Here is an 18,886-nt window from a genome sequence, read left to right as displayed (position 1 = left end):
TTCCTTTGTTTCAGTTTTTAGTAATCATAAATGAATGAAAACATATGAAGTTTGTTTTTCTGTGCCTACTTTATTTCATTTAACATAGTGACCTCCAGTTCCACCCCCGTTGTTGCAAATGACAGGATCCCATTCTTTTTTATAGCTGAATGATATTCCATTGTGTATCGGTATCACATTTTCTTTATCGATTTGTTTGCTGATGGACACTTAGGCTGCTTCTAAATCTTGACTACTGTGAATAGTGCTGCAAAAAACAAATCACATGATCTTATTTGGATATAGTATATAATATATTATTTCCTATATTTAATCAACATACGATAGAAAAGTAATAAAATAATTTTGAACAATTTAAACTGTCTCTACATGGTGTTTTTTTTTCCCCTCCTCCTATTTTATAAACTTTTTCAAGATAGAGTGTATGTATTAGAAAGTTTTACCCCACAAAATATTTAAATGGTACCTTTCCTGCAGCGGACAATAAATACATTTTTTGAAAGTTTTGTATTGAAATGTTGGAATATTTTATACTTTCCAATATATGACTGCATATAAATACTGGAGAACCTATAGTTATAAGCAACTCTGAAGCACTGCATATCTAGGTATACCTTTCTCTCTCTCACTATATATACATATAAAATATATATATTATATATACATATATATACCTATATACACAAGCACAAAGACACACATGCATTTTCCACAGTATGTGTGTGAGTTTATGTGACTTTGTGTGTTACAAAACCTGAGACAAAAGATATTTTAGTTACTAATGTGTTTGATTTCAAGTTACAAAAAATAGGGCTATAGGGCTAAAAGTGCTTAATCATGTGGATGATTATTTTTCTTAAACAACAAGAAGAGTTCCACTTTCACTAAAAAAATCTCTACCGTTTGGAGACCTGAGGAGACCTGAGGGAGAAATCTAATAAAACGATGATTTCTTCAATGACAAAGAAAAGCTCAATTAATTAGAAGCTAATAGAGTTCCTTAAGTCCATCAGAATGCTGAGGTCACAGGTCAAACAAGTAGCCTGAAATCTAAGGACAGCTCATCTAAGGTGGTTAAGATGTGGCACTAAAGGAACTCAAGGCCAATGGTATAGTAACCTTAGTAAACCTAAAGGCAGCTTTCATTAACAATAAACCCAAACCCAGTCAATTGCTTCCTAGATTGGCATAATGTCGCACATATTAGCGTTGTAGAAAAAAGGCAGTTTCATCTTTAATCATAAACACTGTCTACTTCAATTTCTAGTGTTCTTTAAATGAGAGTTGGTATTCAATGTAAAATAGAAGACAGACAAAAAAGCAAGAGAATAGAGCCTAATGCCAAGAGGCAAAATAACTAACAGAACCAGATTGCAAGATCACACAATTTTTGGAAACATTAAACACGAAGTTTAAATAACTATGGTTAATGTGTTACATAATCTAGTAAAAATCCAACATGCATGACCAGATAGAAAAAATCAGTAGAAAAATGAGAAATATATCAAGAATAAAATGCAAATGATATAAATAAAAAACACTAACAGATATGAAAAACTTTAGAGTTGTATTAGTTCCTAGGGCTTCCATAACAAAGTACCACAAACTGTGTAGCTTAAAATAACAGAACCATTATTGGTTCAGAATTCTGTGCTAGGCTGGGTGCAGTGGCTCACGCCTATAATCCCAGAACTTTGTGGGACTGTGGCAGATGGATCACTTGAGGTCAGGAGTTTGAGACCAGCCTGGCCAATATGGTAAAACCCCATCTCTACTAAAAATGCAAAAATGAACTGGATGTGGTGGTGCATGCATGTAATTTCAGCTACTCAAGAGGCTGAGACAGGAGAATCACTTGAACCCAGGAGGCAGAGGTTGCAGTGAGCCGAGATCGTGTTACTACGCTTCAACCTGGGTGACAGAGCGAGACTCCAGCTCAAAAAACAAAACAAAACAAAATTCTGCAGGCTAACAGTATGAAATCAAGATGTCATCAGGGCTACTTTCCCTCTGAAGGCACTAGGAAAGGATCTGCCTCATGCATCCTAACTTCTGGTAGCTTCAGGCATGCCTTGACTCATAGATATATCACTCCAATTGTCTATCTTCACATGGCCTTCTTTGTCTTCACATCATCCTCTGTCTGTGCATGTCTGTCTCTGTGTTCAAAATTCCATTTTATATGAGGAAACAAGTCATATTGGACTAGGGTCCACCCCAATAACCTTGTTTTAACTCAATTACCTTTATAAAGATATGTTTTCAAATAAGGCAACATTTTGAAGTACTAAGTTTAAGAACTTCGACATATCTTTTTTTGGTAGCACACAAAGAAACCTATAGCAGGTGACATTGGCAGACTTGTTGGAGATAAAGACAGAATCAAAGCCTTGAAGCCATACAAACATAAATTACCCAAACTGAAACAAGAGAAAAAAAAAGTTTTTTAAAAAAGAAAAAAAATTTCAGAAAATTTTAGGAAAAATATTAATGTTTCACAATGAGAATTTGTGGAAAATTTAACACTCTTCTGCAATTGATATAGCAAATAGGCAGAAAATGAGTAAATATATGGAAAACTTGGAGAACATTCTCAACTAATCCGACAAAATTGACATTTATCTTTACATTTTGTGGGATTCAGTCAAAACAGTAAAGAAAATTTAGAAAATAGAATATAGAAATATAGAAAGTAAATATAGAAAATAGATGTCTCAAGTCAATGATCTGAATATCTACCTTTAATAAAAAAGCAGAAAAAAGAGCAAATTAAGCTAAAAGCAGGCAACACACCATTAGGAGAAAATATAGAAATGAAAGCAGAAATCAATGAGATCAAAAAGAGAAAAACAGTAGAGAAGGTCAATAATATCAAAACTGCTTTGAAATATCAGTAAAATTGATGGCCATCCAGCTATAATAAACATGAACAACAGACACACATTACCAAGATCGGACATAAAAGAGGGGCATCATTTTGAACCTACAAACATTAAAATAATAATAAAATGTCACAGCATCTTTATGCTCATAAACCTCATAACTTGGATAAAATGAGCGTAACACTTTAAAAACAACCCCACATGCTACTTTAAGAAGAAACAGATAACACATGTGATTCCCTATCAATCAAAGGGACAAGGTAAATCAACACTAGGCTGTTGCTAGCATTTGCTCAGCCACTCAGTCATGCCACTGAGTGTACAAGATTGTTCTATATTTCTCATCTACCATCCTAAGAATGTTAAATTATAACTTCCATGCATATAAATTACAGTAGCAAAATGGTTGTCCCAGTTCTAGTCATGATACTTCCAATCACAGTAGGAAAAAAGAAGGGGAGTTGACCGGTTAATCTGTCCCTTTCATTGGAAACTCAAAAGTGTTTTCTGTAGTCCCACAACCCCATAGATTGTCCCCATTGGCTAGAGCAGTGTCACAACAGTTACCATTAGCTGCAAGAATAAATTTGGAAGAGGATTCTAACTTTTGGTTTAGTTCAATAACTATCTCTTGTTTGTGACTGGGATCTTCTTTGCTTCAAACAAGAGCATTGTATCTTATTATCCGGGAAGAGGGAAAGGATAGACATTTATAAGAAATCACAAGGTCGCCACATGGTTCTGCTGCAATCTGACTGTGCTACCAAATTTAGATAAATAATACCTGCACTAGCTACACCTCACCAATTAAAAAAAAATACTTTTTGTACAGATGAAAATGGATATGAAACAATGCTGCCAGTACTCCACTACAATTTTATTTAATAAAAATTCTTTGTAACTTGATGTGAGATTTTCAGTTTGATTTAATTAATTTTTATTTTTAAAATAAGGTTTTCTCTTGCCTGTGGGTAGAATCCATCTGTCAGATCACAGATGAGCAAGCCAGATTGAAGAGGAACAGACTTTCTTAGGTGGGCAATATGTATGAAATGTGGTAATTTTGCAGATTGGGATGCTTAGAAATCTGTGAATCCCTATAAGCAAGTTATGAACCCAAGCCAAATTGTTAGGAAGAAAAAAACCAAAATTGCTGCTCTGAAAATTCCTTGTTATGCACAGGGGCCTCTGAGATAGCTCTGAACAAAATTGCAAGATTCAGAATGTGTTCTTCCTAAGACTTTCAGATAATTTATGAGGATTTTTTCCCAGCTACTACCCATAATGATGATATATAATTGATCTCTTGTCAATATGAATACAGAACAATAGGAAACAAATATAAATTAATCTAAAATAATAGCAAAATAATTTTAAATTAAGTAGGATTAGAAACTTTGCTTTAAAATTTGGCAATACCTGAACATGTGCTTCATGCTATAGATCTTCAAAATATAAACATGAGCATTATGTTCTTATGAATGCATTTTTTGCTTTTTTAGCCTTTAGTTTGAGGACTATTAAGCAGAATCTCCACAGCAACAGTTCTGTTCTTCAAAGTTTTGTAAATGATCTGGAAATAACCAAATGAATTCTTAGCATACAAGTTACATGTTAAACTTTGTATATATTTATGCATATGCTCTTTCGCTTTATGTCCATACATAATCTCAAAAACATTTATTCATTTTTCCATATCATGTATTTCTACTATACCTTTCTAATAATTTCTGTCATTTGTGGACCACTTTCAGTTTCTGTGTACTACCTCTGTGGAATATCTATATACATACATATACATACACAGGCACACATACATGTAGATTTGTGCATTTTATTACCATAAATCTATACGTGTGTATATGTAGTTTTATGAAATAACATCACAGAACTGAGAACTATCAAAACTGTGTTCACTGTTTATTTTTAAGAGTGAATTAGTAAATGTTTATTTATAAAATACAAGAAAGAGTAAAGAATGGCATAATAATTAATTATGAACCAACAATATAGCTCAAAAAATAAAATTTGCTGAGTAGGGTATAGGTACCACCTTCCACATCCCTGGGTGTATTTACTTTACCCTTCCTTCATCAGAGGTAAGTAACTACTGTATTTAGTTTTGATTATTCATATGCAGTTTTGGGGTAGTTTTACTACATATATATTCATCATTAACCCCATATATGCTGTTTTTTTATGAGTTTAAATTGTAGGTATCTGTCTGAAGCTTGTATTGTTTTACTCAATGTTATGTTTATAAGACTCTTGTAAGGTAATATAAGGAATGAACGTATGTACTTTTGAGGGAAGGGCAGTCTATGCTCAGTTAATGTTTTGGCAGACATTTATGTCTTATCCAAAGGTTTACTCTTGAGACTCTACTATAAATATTTTAACATACTCTGTGTACGTGTGCAATAGAAACTGCAGTTTATAAACACAACAGTGGAACTGCTAGTTTTTTTTTTTTTGATTTTTTAATGAAATGTTTCTAGCTTTTTACCTTTATGATTCTAGCTGTATTTTCTCTGGTGCACAACATTTAGCAGGCTAATAACATTTCTTCCTAGTGCTAGAGTGACAAGAAATTTTATCATGGGAGAATATTGAATATTATCAAATATATTTCTCAAAGCCTTAACCTTAAATCTAATTATGTATAATATATTAAGAAATTTCAAATGATGTCTTTGCTTTTCTATGCTGAAGTAAACTTACTTGTGTATTTTTTTATATACAACACTAAGTTTGACATGATAAAATTTACTTAAAATATTTGCATTATTGGCCGCGCACGGTGGCTCACACCTGTAATCCCAGCACTTTGGGAGGTCCAGGTGAGTGGATCATGAGGTCAGGAGATCGAGACCATCCTGGCTAACATGGTGCAACCCCGTCTCCATTAAAAATACAAAAAAATATTAGCCAGGCGTGGTAGCCAGCACTTGTAGTCCCACCTACTTGGGAGGCTGAGGCAGGAGAGTGGCGTGAACCTGGGAGGTGGAGCTTGCAGTGAGCCGAGATTGTGCCACTGCACTCCAGGCTGGGCAACAGAGTGAGACTCCATCTCAAAAAAAAAAAAAAAAAATTGAACTATTTTCTGTGTTCCTTTTTCATCCCCCTTCTTTTTTTCTTATTATGATTATAACTCAAATAAATTGAAGTAATATTTTCTCACTGGCAGAATACACGTTAGTTTAAAAATATCTAAGTATTTGTTTTAGATAATGTGCTAACCCATCTAGGCCCAGATAGTTTTGTTTACATGTGGAATTTGAGGAGGGGAGGTAAGTATTTAATGTTGATTAGTTTTATTTAATTATTTTAGATGAGTTTAGATTTTCTGTTACTAAGTTTTGATAAATTATACTTCTTTAGGAAATTGAAGATTTCATTACACTTTCCAAATTACTGGCAAAAGATTATAAATCATAAAATAAAATTGATATTTTAAGGATTCAAGGCTTAGTTTGCAGATTTACCAGTCACAGACTTTTAAAGTACAGACTTGTGGCTTTTTTGGCAATCCAACTCTTTCACCAATCTAATCAGATAATTATCAGCTGGCTTATTATAAATTCCAAGTTTAAGGAGCAACGGTTATTCTATACTTAACATAATTTTTAAGTCTAAACATATATGGCCTCTCTCTACTAGCCAGGTCCCTCTCTTTCAGTGTAATAGATGTCCCTTGAGGAACATCTGTAACAATGGATTTGAGCAGAAAAGCAACATCCTTAATATATCTTTACCAGAACATTACCAAAACTTAATTGTGTGTATTTTTTCCTAAGGATGTCAATTCAAAGTCTTCATCTTCTATTGCTATAAATTGAGGTCAAAAATATTTGGGATTCTAAACATTGTATGGCTTTTTGGTGGTAGCCTTTGGACTATGCTTTCAGAATCACTGGTCTACGTCTAGCTTGAGATGATATTAAAGTAAATTAAAATGGAGACCAGACCTGAGTAATCCCTGAGAGCAAACAAAACCAATTAGGCCTGACAAGTGACCTTAACCTTGCTGAATTTGAAAACATAAGCAAAATTTAGCTTGAGTTATTTCTTGTAAATGTCTCTGTCTTTCTCTCCCCCCGCATATATATACACCTAAGTTCAGTAAATCAGAGGCAGCCAGCAAACTTCTAAATATATGACTAGATATTTCCAGCAGGAGAGACTAAATGAGGCAACTTTATAACTGTAATTAATCAAATATACTTTCTGTATTAATCCATTTTCATACTGTTATGAAGAAATACCGGAGACTGCGTAATTTATAAAGAAACAAAGGTTTAATGGACTTATAGCTCCATATGACTGGGAAGGCCTCAAAATCATGGCAGAAGTCAAAGAAGGAGCAAAGGCATGTCTTACATGGTGGCAGGCAAGAGCGCATGTGCAAGGGAACTGCTCTTTATAAAACCATCAGATCTTATGAAATTTATTCACTATCATAAGAACAGCACATGAAAACTCACCCCAGGATTCAATCATCCTCCACTGAGTCCCTTGCATGACATGTGGAGATTATGGAAATCACAATTCAATATGAGATTTTGGTGGGGACACAGACAAATCATATCCCTTTCTTTATATTACTTCCATATTCACTCTAGAAAAGCCTGTACCTTATGCTTCCTCCAGGGAATCCCTGAACCACTTCTGGTCTGGAGCTCCTGGATTCATAAATTGTTGTTTGTTCAAATAAACACTTTAAAATATTATTACGCCTCAGTTTACAATGTTAACAATAGCATATTGTATTGGCCCTGTAGGAGGGAAGAACTTTCCCTCTATACCTCTTATGTTCTCCTGCTGGATCTGAAAAATAAAGTGACAAGAGACAGATTGACGGGAGAAAAGGCATATAAATGTAAATGTATAATTTTTAATTTTGCATGCATGGGAGCATGACAAGAGGAGGTGAATATCCAACAGAGTGATGAGATTTTAGAGTTTATGCACCATTTTAATAGAGTAAAAGACAGGGAGAAAATCCGCTTGTGGGAGAATAATTTTTAAAAAGATAAATAGATTGGAGATAGGATAGTTTGTGACACCAATGTCTATTTGGGTGTAAGATATATATAGATATAGATATGAGACATAATTTTAAAATATTTGGTCTCTGCCCCTAATTTCTGTCACAAAGCTTCTAAAACTTTGTAATGTCCTGATAAATGGGGGCACTAGATGTGTCATTTTTACTAATATTTGATCTTTAAGCCCAGTTCTCTTACACAGAGCTCCAAGAGTTTTAAATTCCCAGGGTGGCTGGGCGCGGTGGCTCCCACCTGTAATCCCAGCACTTTGGGAGGCTGAGGCCAGCAGGTCATGAGGTCAGGAAATCGAGACCATTCTGGCTAACACGGTGAAACCCCGTCTCTACTAAAAATACAAAAAATTAGCCAGGCGTGGTGGCGGCACCTGCAGTCCCAGCTACTCGGGAGGCTGAGGCAGGAGAATGGCATGAACCCGGGAGGGGGAGCTTGCAGTGAGCCGAGATCGGGCCACTGTACTCCAGCCTGGGCGACAGAGTGAGACTCCGTCTCAAAAAAAATAAAAATAAATAAAATAAAATCCCTGGGTGAACTCATGGTGGGTTCCTGCTCTGGGGCTGGTCATCAGAAGGGCCAAGTCATTATCAGAAGTTTGGAATGTTCAGCCCTATTTCTGATCCTCTGGGAAGGGAAGAGGGACTAGAGACTGAGTCTATGTGAAGAAGCCTCCACTAAAAAAATCCCTGAACTATCGGGTTTGAATATCTAGTTTCGTGAACATATCCACATATGGGGAGTGTGGCACCCCTCAAGTTTGTGGTGAGAAAAGCTCCTGCACTCAGGAAACTTCTGGACCTCACCCAATGTCCCCCTCTTCATCTGGCTGTTCACCTGTAACCTCTATCATATCCTTAAATATATAATAAACTGGTAATATAGGTAAAATGCTTCCCTGAGTCATATGAACCCTTTCGGAATATGACTGAACTGGAGGAAGGGAGTCATGGAAACCCCAATTTATAGCCAGAAAGTCAGAAGGACAAGTAAAAACCTGGAACTTGTGGTTGGCTTCACATGTGTGGACGGTTTGTGAGACTAAGCCCTTAACCTGTAGGTTTTGTGCTAATTACAGTGAATGTCAGAATTAATTCAATTGCAGGGCACCCAACTGGGGTCTGCAGAGAATTAGAGAATTAAATTGTTGTGAGGGAAAAAACAAACAACACACATTTGGTTATGGAAGAGTTCTTTGTTAAGTGTGAGTGCAAGAATAGGGAGGAAAGAAGAGTTTTCATATATGTGGATTACATACCCATATTAGGAAATATTTGAGTAAGTATCCGGAGTGGACACTCAATAAGCTTTATTGTCACTAAATTTTCCTCTATGACATTGGGAAGATCGTCTAGGTTAGCATGAACTAGGTTAGATCTAGATTAGCATCAACTAGGTTAGCACGAATATATGGAAGTCTAACATATTTTGTACTGTACATAATTAAAATGTAGAATTGACACCAATGCTAATATTCTACCATTGTTTTTATTTTCTGTTTAAAATTTTATATAGTTACTGTTAACAGTACTGTGTCCTTGTGCACAAAAACTGTAAGTCTCCATAAAATTGTCATTTTTGATATACATTAATTATATTATGCCTTTGTTATTTTTGATCATTTTCTAAACATTATTTTGTTGTCGAATTTTGCTAAGAGCTATTGAATTTACTATAATGAATGCTTGCTTGTCTGATGCATATATTTTGATTTTTTATTTAGAATATTTATCTGAGTTTTCCTCCTGGTAGGCAAGTAGTATTTTTTCCTTCAGAGATGATAGTAAAGCTTAGAAGCCCATTTCCAGATTGTGTCTGGTAATAATTTATCAACTGTCATGGTCTAACACACCCTAGTAATTTCTGCAGGTGTCTGGGGACCTGTTTGGGCATCTATTATAGAGGATGAAATGCCAATAACCAGGTGTTCTCCTGTCACTGTGGTTGCTGTCACTCCCAGGAGTCTTAACAGTCTCCATTACACTACAGAGGTTAATCCAAGAAGTAGCTCAGAGATAATAGGCCCTGCCAAATTTCACATTGGCTGGACTTAGTTTTCAGAAGATTTATCATATTTTAGCTAAAACAGCAACTTCCTAGTCATCAAAATTTTTCAAAAATATAAAGAAATACAGAGAGATTTTAGACACTTTTTAAAATTGGAAAATTATTAGAAGCATTTTAAATGTGTTTTTTCTGTCCTGTGTTCCCTTCTACCATCTATACCTTTGCTTATTCCTAGTTTTCTCTGAAATGCTAGGCCTGGCAAAAACAGTGTAATTATTATTATTATTGATCTACTAGTATAATCTAAATACATTCTGTTCACTATCACACAATTGTTTCAACACTTTATTCAATGATGCAAAGTAATAACAGACCTTTAAACTACTTTTGCAAGTTGGTAATTGTGTTTTGTAAGGTAACCTTTAACTCTAATATTATAAAATAAGATCACAGCGAGGTATAAGCATAATTTAGTTTTACTTAACAAAATATTGTCCTACTAAAAATACTACTTCTACTACTGCCGGTAATTAACCTTGGATGGTTACCTTTTCAACACCTTTGCACAGAAAAGAGTATAAAACCACTTCATATATTTTAATGCACTATACCATTTAATTGCATAAGTTTTACTAACAGAGGCTCAATAAAATTAATTTATTAAACTGTTGCCTTTATGTACTTATACAATGTGGTATAAAAGAGATTTGATTGCAATGCATAGGTGTTGAATCTTGGAAAGGAAAATACTTAGCTCAGAAACTTTCTGTACACACAGATGCTACATTTCACTTGACAGAAAAGACAGAATGTATGAGAAAGGAGAAACGGAAGCATTTCTAAAGAATAGCAGCTTCACAAAAACCCTCCAAATCTCTAATTAGCACCGAATTCATAGCTTTGTAACTATTGTTGGTCTATCTTGTTTTGACTGCCTAGGAACAAAAGCTTCTTTAGTTTTCTTGCTCCTGTTGAATAATGAGGGTAACACTGAGCCACCTGCAGGGCTTTCAACAGGTAATAGTTAAATGACTTTCAAAGAGAGGAGAGAAGGAGAGAGAAAAAACCAAGAAGAATGGTGTAAAAATAGTATATTATTGATTCAATATTCTCAAATATTTACTCACCAACTTCATTTTAAATCTCTAATTAATTTGAATGAAATTATTTGCTATTTAACTGTAAGAATCCTGGTAGATTCTAAGACATCAAAATTTCTGCTAAGAAAAATAAGTTGAAGAGAGAGACGGAAAAAAAAATGTAGACCTTCTAGGTACATGGCCAATGCAGGAAAATGCGTTATGTTCAGATTATTCCCGTGAGTATGAACAGCCACCAAATTTAACGACAATTTGTGTTCTTGTGAAAAAAAATTTGAAATTGGCATTTCAATTTGTAGAAATGTTGGATGTTTAATCTATTCTGATATTGTTGACAAAGAGTCAAATTCTGTAAAATATTTAAAGAAGTTTATTCTGAGTCATATGTGAGTGATCAAGGCCCAAGGCATACTCTTAAAATGTTCCGAGAACTTTCCACCTCTTCCGGGATAAAAAGAGACCTTTACAAATAGAAATTTCCTTTACAAAGGGAAAATTAATGCCCTGTTTTTAGAGCTTTTCCTGAGTCTGCTGGTTCTCAGTAGTCCTAGCTCAAAATAATTCATAGGGCAAAAGGTCTGTGTTGGGGTGGCATGCTCTGGTACCATTCACAACAATGTCTCTAAACCTTTCCACATAAGAGAGTCATATGATTTAGTCAAAGAAACTTAGGATTTTAAGGAAATATTAATTAATTTACTATTACTTATTGTTATTTCTTAACTTGTTACAGAAAGTTTTCAGGGCCACTGAAATTTACAAATAATATTTACCTTCTTTCAGTTTATGTCAATTCCAAAATAACATAAACCACCTCTGGTCTTTGACAGATTTTCATATAAAAATTAGATATCATATATATTTTTTGAGGACAGCAAGAAGTTTGTAGCTTTTACTTTTTTGTTTTAGTTTACTTTAGGTTTAATTTAATTTAGGTTTAATTTAGTTTAATTTAGGTTTAATTTTAGTTTAATTTGTTTTAGTTTAATTTAGTTTAGGTGAAATTCATATAACATAAAATTAACTATTTTAACCTCCATTTTAAAGTGAACAAATCAATGGCATTCAGTACATTCACAGTCTTTTATACACCCACCTCTATTAAACTCCAAAATATATTTATTATCCCCTAAGGAAATTTTGTACCTGTCAAGCAGTTACTCCTCATTCTCCCATCCTCCAGCCTCTGTCAACTACCACTGCAAGCTCCACCTCATGCGTTCATGCCATTCTCCTGCCTCGGCTTCCCAAGTAGCTGCGACTACAGGCGCCCGCCACTACGCCTGGCTTATTTTTTGTATTTTTAGTAGAGACTGTGTTTCACCATGTTAGCCAAGATGGTCTCGATTCCCTGACCTCGTAATCTACCCACCTCGGCCTCCCAAATTGCTGGGATTGCAGGTGTGAGCCACCGCACCCAGCCATAAGTTAAATTTTTTAAAAAGCCATCCTAGTTGGTGACAAGTGCTATCTCAATTGTGGTTTCGATTTGCATTTCCTTAATGACTAATGATGTTGAGCATCATGTCAAGGGCTTTCTGCTTCTTGGTTCTTTGCATAAGTTCTTTGGAGAAATGTCTGTATATACCCTTTGCCCACTTAATTTGGTCATCTTTTCGTTGTTAAACTGTTGACCTGCAATTTTTGTAATGTTTGATCACTGACATAGCTTTTCCTTTCATTTTTGTCTAGCTAGTGTTTTGGCAGTTATTTCCTAGACTGTCAGGGGCAGAGGGAGAGAGAGAGACCCTAGACAGACAGAGAGAAGAGAGGAAAGCAAAAATCCAAAACCTTCCCCAATCTTTACCGACTGGCTTTATGATGAGGCAATCCTTCAATACTCAGCCAGGCCACTTAAAACTCTGCCTTAGCCTGCACATCCTGTTTGCACTGTGCATGGAGTTTAACCAAAGGGGAACATTTTGGGTATTCACAGGCCTTTTCTTAGCATGGGTGTTACCCTGGGCATGCATGTAATTTTCTAAATCCCAGGTAGACTCAGAAACTTTTGAATGCCCTAATTTCCCAATGAAACTCTCTCCTCTGCTTTCCCTCCTAGGCTTCTAGGACTCTATTGTTTGCTTCAAGTGTAATCTTTTGCCCCAGGCGGCAGTGGGTTTTGCACTTGCCTTACAATGTTTATTAGTCAGCTCCATAGATTTTCAGACCCAGTTCCCAGTTATGCTAAACAAAGACAAGTGCCTTGCCTCAACACTTCGGGAAGCCCCCAGGCAATTTAGAGCAGGCAAATGCAATTCTTTGCCTCTTCTGGAACCAGGGATTCCACCAGAAACAAAGGCTGCCATCTTCAAGATACCCCTGAGCTGAGTAGGGGAGTGTGGCAAGGACAAGTGAAAATGTCAAAAAGTATTTCTATCATTTTAAGTTGTCTTTTCTTAATTCAGCATTTATTTTGCTGCTATGAATCTTTCACTGTTTCCTAGAATTCTGACAAAGTTGCTTCTAACAGGTTTTGCACGAAGTTTGAATATTTCTGTGAGGGGTCTGCTTCTTCGATCTTTTCCAGCATTTGCACTGACATTACTAACTTTACTGCTGTTAAATCATAGAAGTGCCACACAAGTGTCATCTCAGTATATGTTCTAGTGATTAAACATTGGAATAACAGCTTCTGCTTCTGTCCCTAGAGGCCGGAAAGGTCATCTCACTGGAAAGGTGACGATGTTCCCAGCAACTCAAATGTTTATTTCAACTTTTCTGTGATACATCAGAAGTTAACATTTTGAAAGCATATTTAAGCCATATATAATTAAACATAGTTCTGTATTATTTTGTCCTCAAAATGTAACAATCTATTTTTTTTTTTTTGACGCCCCATGGTTTTCCTAGTCATATTTTTCTCATGGAAAGTTTGTGTCCCAAGTTTGGTTCCAACAAAATTTATATATTCCCCCCCAAAAAACTAAGGTTAAAAGAGATATCTTAATTTAATAAAATCCCAGATACAACAATTTTGCAGATTTTCCTAATGACCCTAAACAGAATGACCTAAAACAGAACATTGAGGCATTTGAGGTAAATGTAAACATTCTGTCTTTGATACACCCAACGTGATGTGTGAGACATGCATCTGGGGTATCCTGCAGGGCAGGTGATGAGGTGTTACACTGAAAGAAAGCTGTCTGAATATGAGAGCTTCATCTTTGAAAATTATTCATGAATAGATAGAAGATGAAATCACGGGATAAGAAATCCCTCAGCAGTAAAGATATGGTGACAATTAGAGTGAATTCAACCCAGTTATATGGTATTTTTTATTAAAATAAATGGAATGGGAAAACACCAAAGTCGTACCTTGGAGGCCAATAGATTAAAATGTTTGAACCTTTTTTTTAATTAAAAAAAAAAAAAAACCTTCAATACTAAATTTCAAAACAAGCATATAAACAGATATTTTCATAAACACAGTGTAAGTAAGGTTTTATTTTATTCTATCCTAACAGCTTTTATCTACAGCCTTGTACTCTGAGACAATTGAAAAGGGGCATAATGTGAAAGGCATTAATATCTGTTATATATCAAATATATTTCTCTTTTTTCCCTCTGATGACTACTTAAGGAAAAAAAAAAAAGTAACATAATATACAGAGGTAGCAAGAAAGAAAATAATCGGTGGCTCAGAGATTTTAACACATGTTTGGGAAATCAGAGGCAGATGGAAAGTTAAGACTCCATCAGAGATAGTGAAGGGAGTCATGGTCCAATATACACACAGGAAATGGTTGCAGAAGCACTCTTCTCCCCAATAGCAGCCTCAAGAAGCTCAAAGCTGGGAATGCAGAGGAAGGACATGTGGAGTTGAATAGCAGAGGAAGGCATTAGCAGAGTATTAGCAGAAGGTTATGCCAACAGTTGAAATTTTTGTTAATTATTCTTTGTTATTGAGGAGAGAGGCCATTTCTCTTACTGTCCCCTGTCTCCAAAGAGAAGGAGCAAGTGAAAGTTGAAAAATAACAGACTGGTTAGTGCCATTGGCAGGGCCTGTAGGTTAAAGATTAACCCCCACCCTAATTGCTTGTGCTATCTATAGATCACAGGCAATGGTATGCAGAAATACTTGCATTGCTTACCCCCACCGCTAACGTATGTGGACATAGTCACATACCCCATGCTTGCTCAATCTATTATGACCCTTTCACGTGGGCCCCTTAGGGTTGTAAGCCTTTAAAAGGGCCAGGAACTCTTTCTCTGGAGAGCTTGGTTCTTGAGACACAAGTCTGCCAAGGCTCCCGGCTGAATAAAGCCTCTTCCTTCTTTAACCTGGTGTCTAAGGGGTTTTGTCTGTGGCTCATCCTGCTACATTAGCTTTTATTAATAACTTATCCCACTTGTTGCATAGAATTATTGTTACTTCAACACTGACTTCTAGAATAGGGATCTAAAAAAGTGGAATTATCTGCCTAGAAAACACAAGAATTCCTGGCATAGTTTCAACTGAGCAAAACTAAATCTATCATCTGCACTTTGCTAATTTTAAGTTGATTCTAGTAGTCAAGATGGTAAACATGGCATTCCTATATAAAGAGAAATGTATGTATATTCCCAATAATGCTGTAATCATTTAGAGAATATGTAGAATGAGGTTGAGAGGACCCTCCCTCATAGAATCTTATCTAGTTGGTCTGGCATCTGGTCCTGCTATCTCTTAAAAGTTGCTCTGATGCCTTATTTTAGTGTGCAGCCACAGTTAGGAACAATATTATACACTGAATGTTTGTGTACCCCAGAATTCACTTACTGAAATCTTAACCCCCAGTGAGAGGACTCTAGGAGGTAAGGCCTTTGAGAAGTGATTAGGTTAGGTCATGAGGACAGCTCCTACAAGTGGGATAAGAGCCCTTATAAAAGGAACCCCAGAGAACTCCTTTGCCCTTCCTTTCATGTAAGGACATAGCAAAAAAAAAAAAAAAAAAAAAAAAAAAAAAAAAGGCCATCTGTGAATCAAGAAGCAGGTCCACACTGAATATGTGGATACCTAGATCTTGGTCTTGCTAGCCTCTGGGACTGTAAGAAATAAATACCTTTTTTTCACAAGCCACCTAGTCTATGCTAGTTTTTAAAACAGCAGCCTGAGGCCAGGTGCAGTGACTCACGCCTGTAATCCCAGAACTTTGGGAGGCTGAGAAGAGTAGATTACAAGGTCAGAAGTTCAAGATCAGCCTGTCCAAGATGGTGAAACCCTGTCTTTACTAAAAATACAAAAATTGACTAGTTGTGCTGGCAGGTGCCTGTAATTCCAGCTACTTGGGAGGCTGAGGCAGAGAATTGCTTGAACCCAGGAGGCAGAGGTTGCAATGAGCCAAGATTGGGCCTCTGCACTCCAGTCTGTGTGACAGAGCGAAACTCCATCTCAAAAAAATAAATTAAAATAAATAAATAAATATAAATAAAACACAATAGCAGCCTGTGTTGACTAACATAAAGACAAACAATGTCTATAATTATGTAGATAACTAATAATCACTAGGTATTAATAATCATTCTTTAAAGGTTTTTAGAATGCAAGACAGAAAAAATGTGTATATGTTACATTTATAGTTTGTATTAAAGTAACATTAATTTTTTTCAATAACAAGGTGCTAGAAAACAACTGAATAATATTTAAGAGGAAGTAAAATAGAACATAAATTTGATACTCAGTAAAATGCCAATCAAATATAAGGTCAGAAAAAACTAAACATTAAGCAAATATATGAAAATATTTGAAAAATATATATTACCAACATAAAAATTAAAACTAATACATAGGTATGCATAAACAGTGAACTAAAATCAGGAGTATGCTAAAAAAGAAAATATACATTTTGAATCAAAATGCCCACCCCACATTTAACCTGAATACAGGGGACCAAAACTACCAATCCACCATTTACCTGCATATGTTAATTTGCTAGGGCTTCTGTAAAAACTACCATGGATTGAATGACTTAAACAACAGAAACTCAAAGTGGGTAGACAAGGTCAATATTTACTCAGAAATTCTTGAAGCTGGGAGACTGAAATCAAGGTGCTGGCATGATTAGTTTCATTCTGTGGCTTCTCTCCTTGATTAATAGATGACCGTCTTCTCCCTTGGCATTAGTATGGTTGCTCCTTTGTGAATATGCATATCCATGTCCAAATTTCTCCCTCTTATGAGAACACCAGTGAGATTGTTTTAAGGCCCATACCTATGACTTTATTTTATCCTAATTACCTCTTTCAAGACCCTATGTTCAAATATAGTCACATTCTAAAATATTAGTGGTTAGAATTTCAATACATACACTTTGGAGGGACATATTCCAGCCCATAACACTAAAATAGCATGATTTTGCTATTCCACTGTCTTCAATAACATTACTGTACTTTCTCAAGTGTTTGTAGTCCAAGCAAATTGTTTAATTGTTCATTATGAAACTTCCTGAAGACCTCTCAGCTCTTCAATTCAATAAAAATTAACAGTGTGTGACCTGAGATTCATTAAATTCTCTGCTTCAAAATCTTCACCTTGTTTTTCACTAATCGAAGGCTATTGTATCATGTATTATTCTTAACCCAATCTTAATCAAGCCCATCAACATTGAAATTCTTGCCTTAAACTAAATCTCCAATTTTCAATAAATTCTAATGTCTCTTTCCTACTTCAAGGCATTGCCCAAGCTTCATAGAAATAGTGCTGTCCTTTACCTTGGTCAGCTTTCTCTTAGAAACAGGTTATGTTGTTGATATTTGGGGAATCCAACATTCTGCAACATGTAGCAGGCCTAAAAAGTGACCAATCTGCATTGGAAAGGAAATTCAGGGCACTGAGATGGATGCATCCAAATATAAGTAAGATTCATTTTAACATGTAATATGGCAGAAGGTGCTTGGTGTATTTATTAATAAAATGAAGTAATATGTATCTTTCATAAAAGTGAAAAAAGTATTGCCTACTCTAGGTAAAACAATCTATCAAAAGAAATCATGTTTTAATTATGATATAATTTGTGACATACATTTTGAAAATTATTTCTGTGCTATATAAAAGGATACCATTTTACATTGGTGTCTAACATTCTTATTCAAATAGGACAAGCTTCATGACTTTAATGTAGATCATCCATTCTTTCCTATCAATCTTCTTGGTGGACAAAATTATACAATCATAAATTTGCAAGCACTCTACATTGGAGTTTAATTTTAGAACCAATAAACAGGCAACAATGAGAGAATAAAAAATCCTACCACACAAAGAGAACTCCATACTGTTAAGAAAGGAAAGACCCAATTTATTATTGAGTATGGATCAGATTATATGAATGCGAGTACTGAGAAAGAGAAAACAGTCTGGATAAAATTTCACACGAAATTACACAATAATGTAAAACTTTTCTTATCTCCCTGAGAACAGTTAGTTCTACTTCGAGTTATACTTTCTTGTACACTTCATGAGAGATTTTCAAGTTAATTTTAGAGGTATGGATTCACAATTCCCAGGGTTAGAAGAGCTGAGATTTTATAGTTTAAAATCAAAAGATCGACCCTATTATGTCAAACACCCTAAAGAGGTACAGAGTAGCTGCCTCCCTGTTAGTAGACAAAAAATGAAAATAAAAAAAAAATTATCCTTATACAACTCATCAAAACTTATAGTTTCTAAACATGTTGTAGACTTTGAAAACCTAACACAAGTTTTGAAACTGACAGACACTTAAAGAAACTTATAGTTTCTAAACATGTTATACAATTGGAAAATCAAATTATAGTTGCTGGAAGTTGGAAGATGAAACTGCTTAGAAATAGATGAGAGAGGGCTGAAGCACATATTTTCTTTTCTTACATAGTGGCATTG

General features: G+C 35.2%; 1 long non-coding RNA gene across 2 annotated transcripts in view; it reads right to left on the bottom strand.

The window, feature by feature from the left end:
- Positions 1-210: 210 nt before the first annotated feature.
- The window catches only part of LOC108531621 (uncharacterized), a 33,609-nt gene continuing 14,933 nt past the window's right edge, over positions 211-18,886 (bottom strand). For both annotated transcript variants that reach the window (XR_001886227.1, XR_001886228.1), the window contains exons 3-6: positions 17,740-17,832; positions 7,517-7,709; positions 4,302-4,455; positions 211-247 (exon numbers count right to left, since the gene is read on the bottom strand). This is a non-coding gene — a long non-coding RNA (uncharacterized LOC108531621). The remainder of the gene's footprint in view (positions 248-4,301; positions 4,456-7,516; positions 7,710-17,739; positions 17,833-18,886) is intronic.

The sequence above is a fragment of the Rhinopithecus bieti genome, unplaced genomic scaffold, assembly GCF_001698545.2.
Source record: "Rhinopithecus bieti isolate Rb0 unplaced genomic scaffold, ASM169854v2 scaffold_7212, whole genome shotgun sequence".
Classification (NCBI taxonomy): domain Eukaryota; kingdom Metazoa; phylum Chordata; class Mammalia; order Primates; family Cercopithecidae; genus Rhinopithecus; species Rhinopithecus bieti.
The sequence above is the reverse complement of the archived record's forward strand: the minus strand, read 5'-3'. Positions and strand labels throughout refer to the sequence as shown.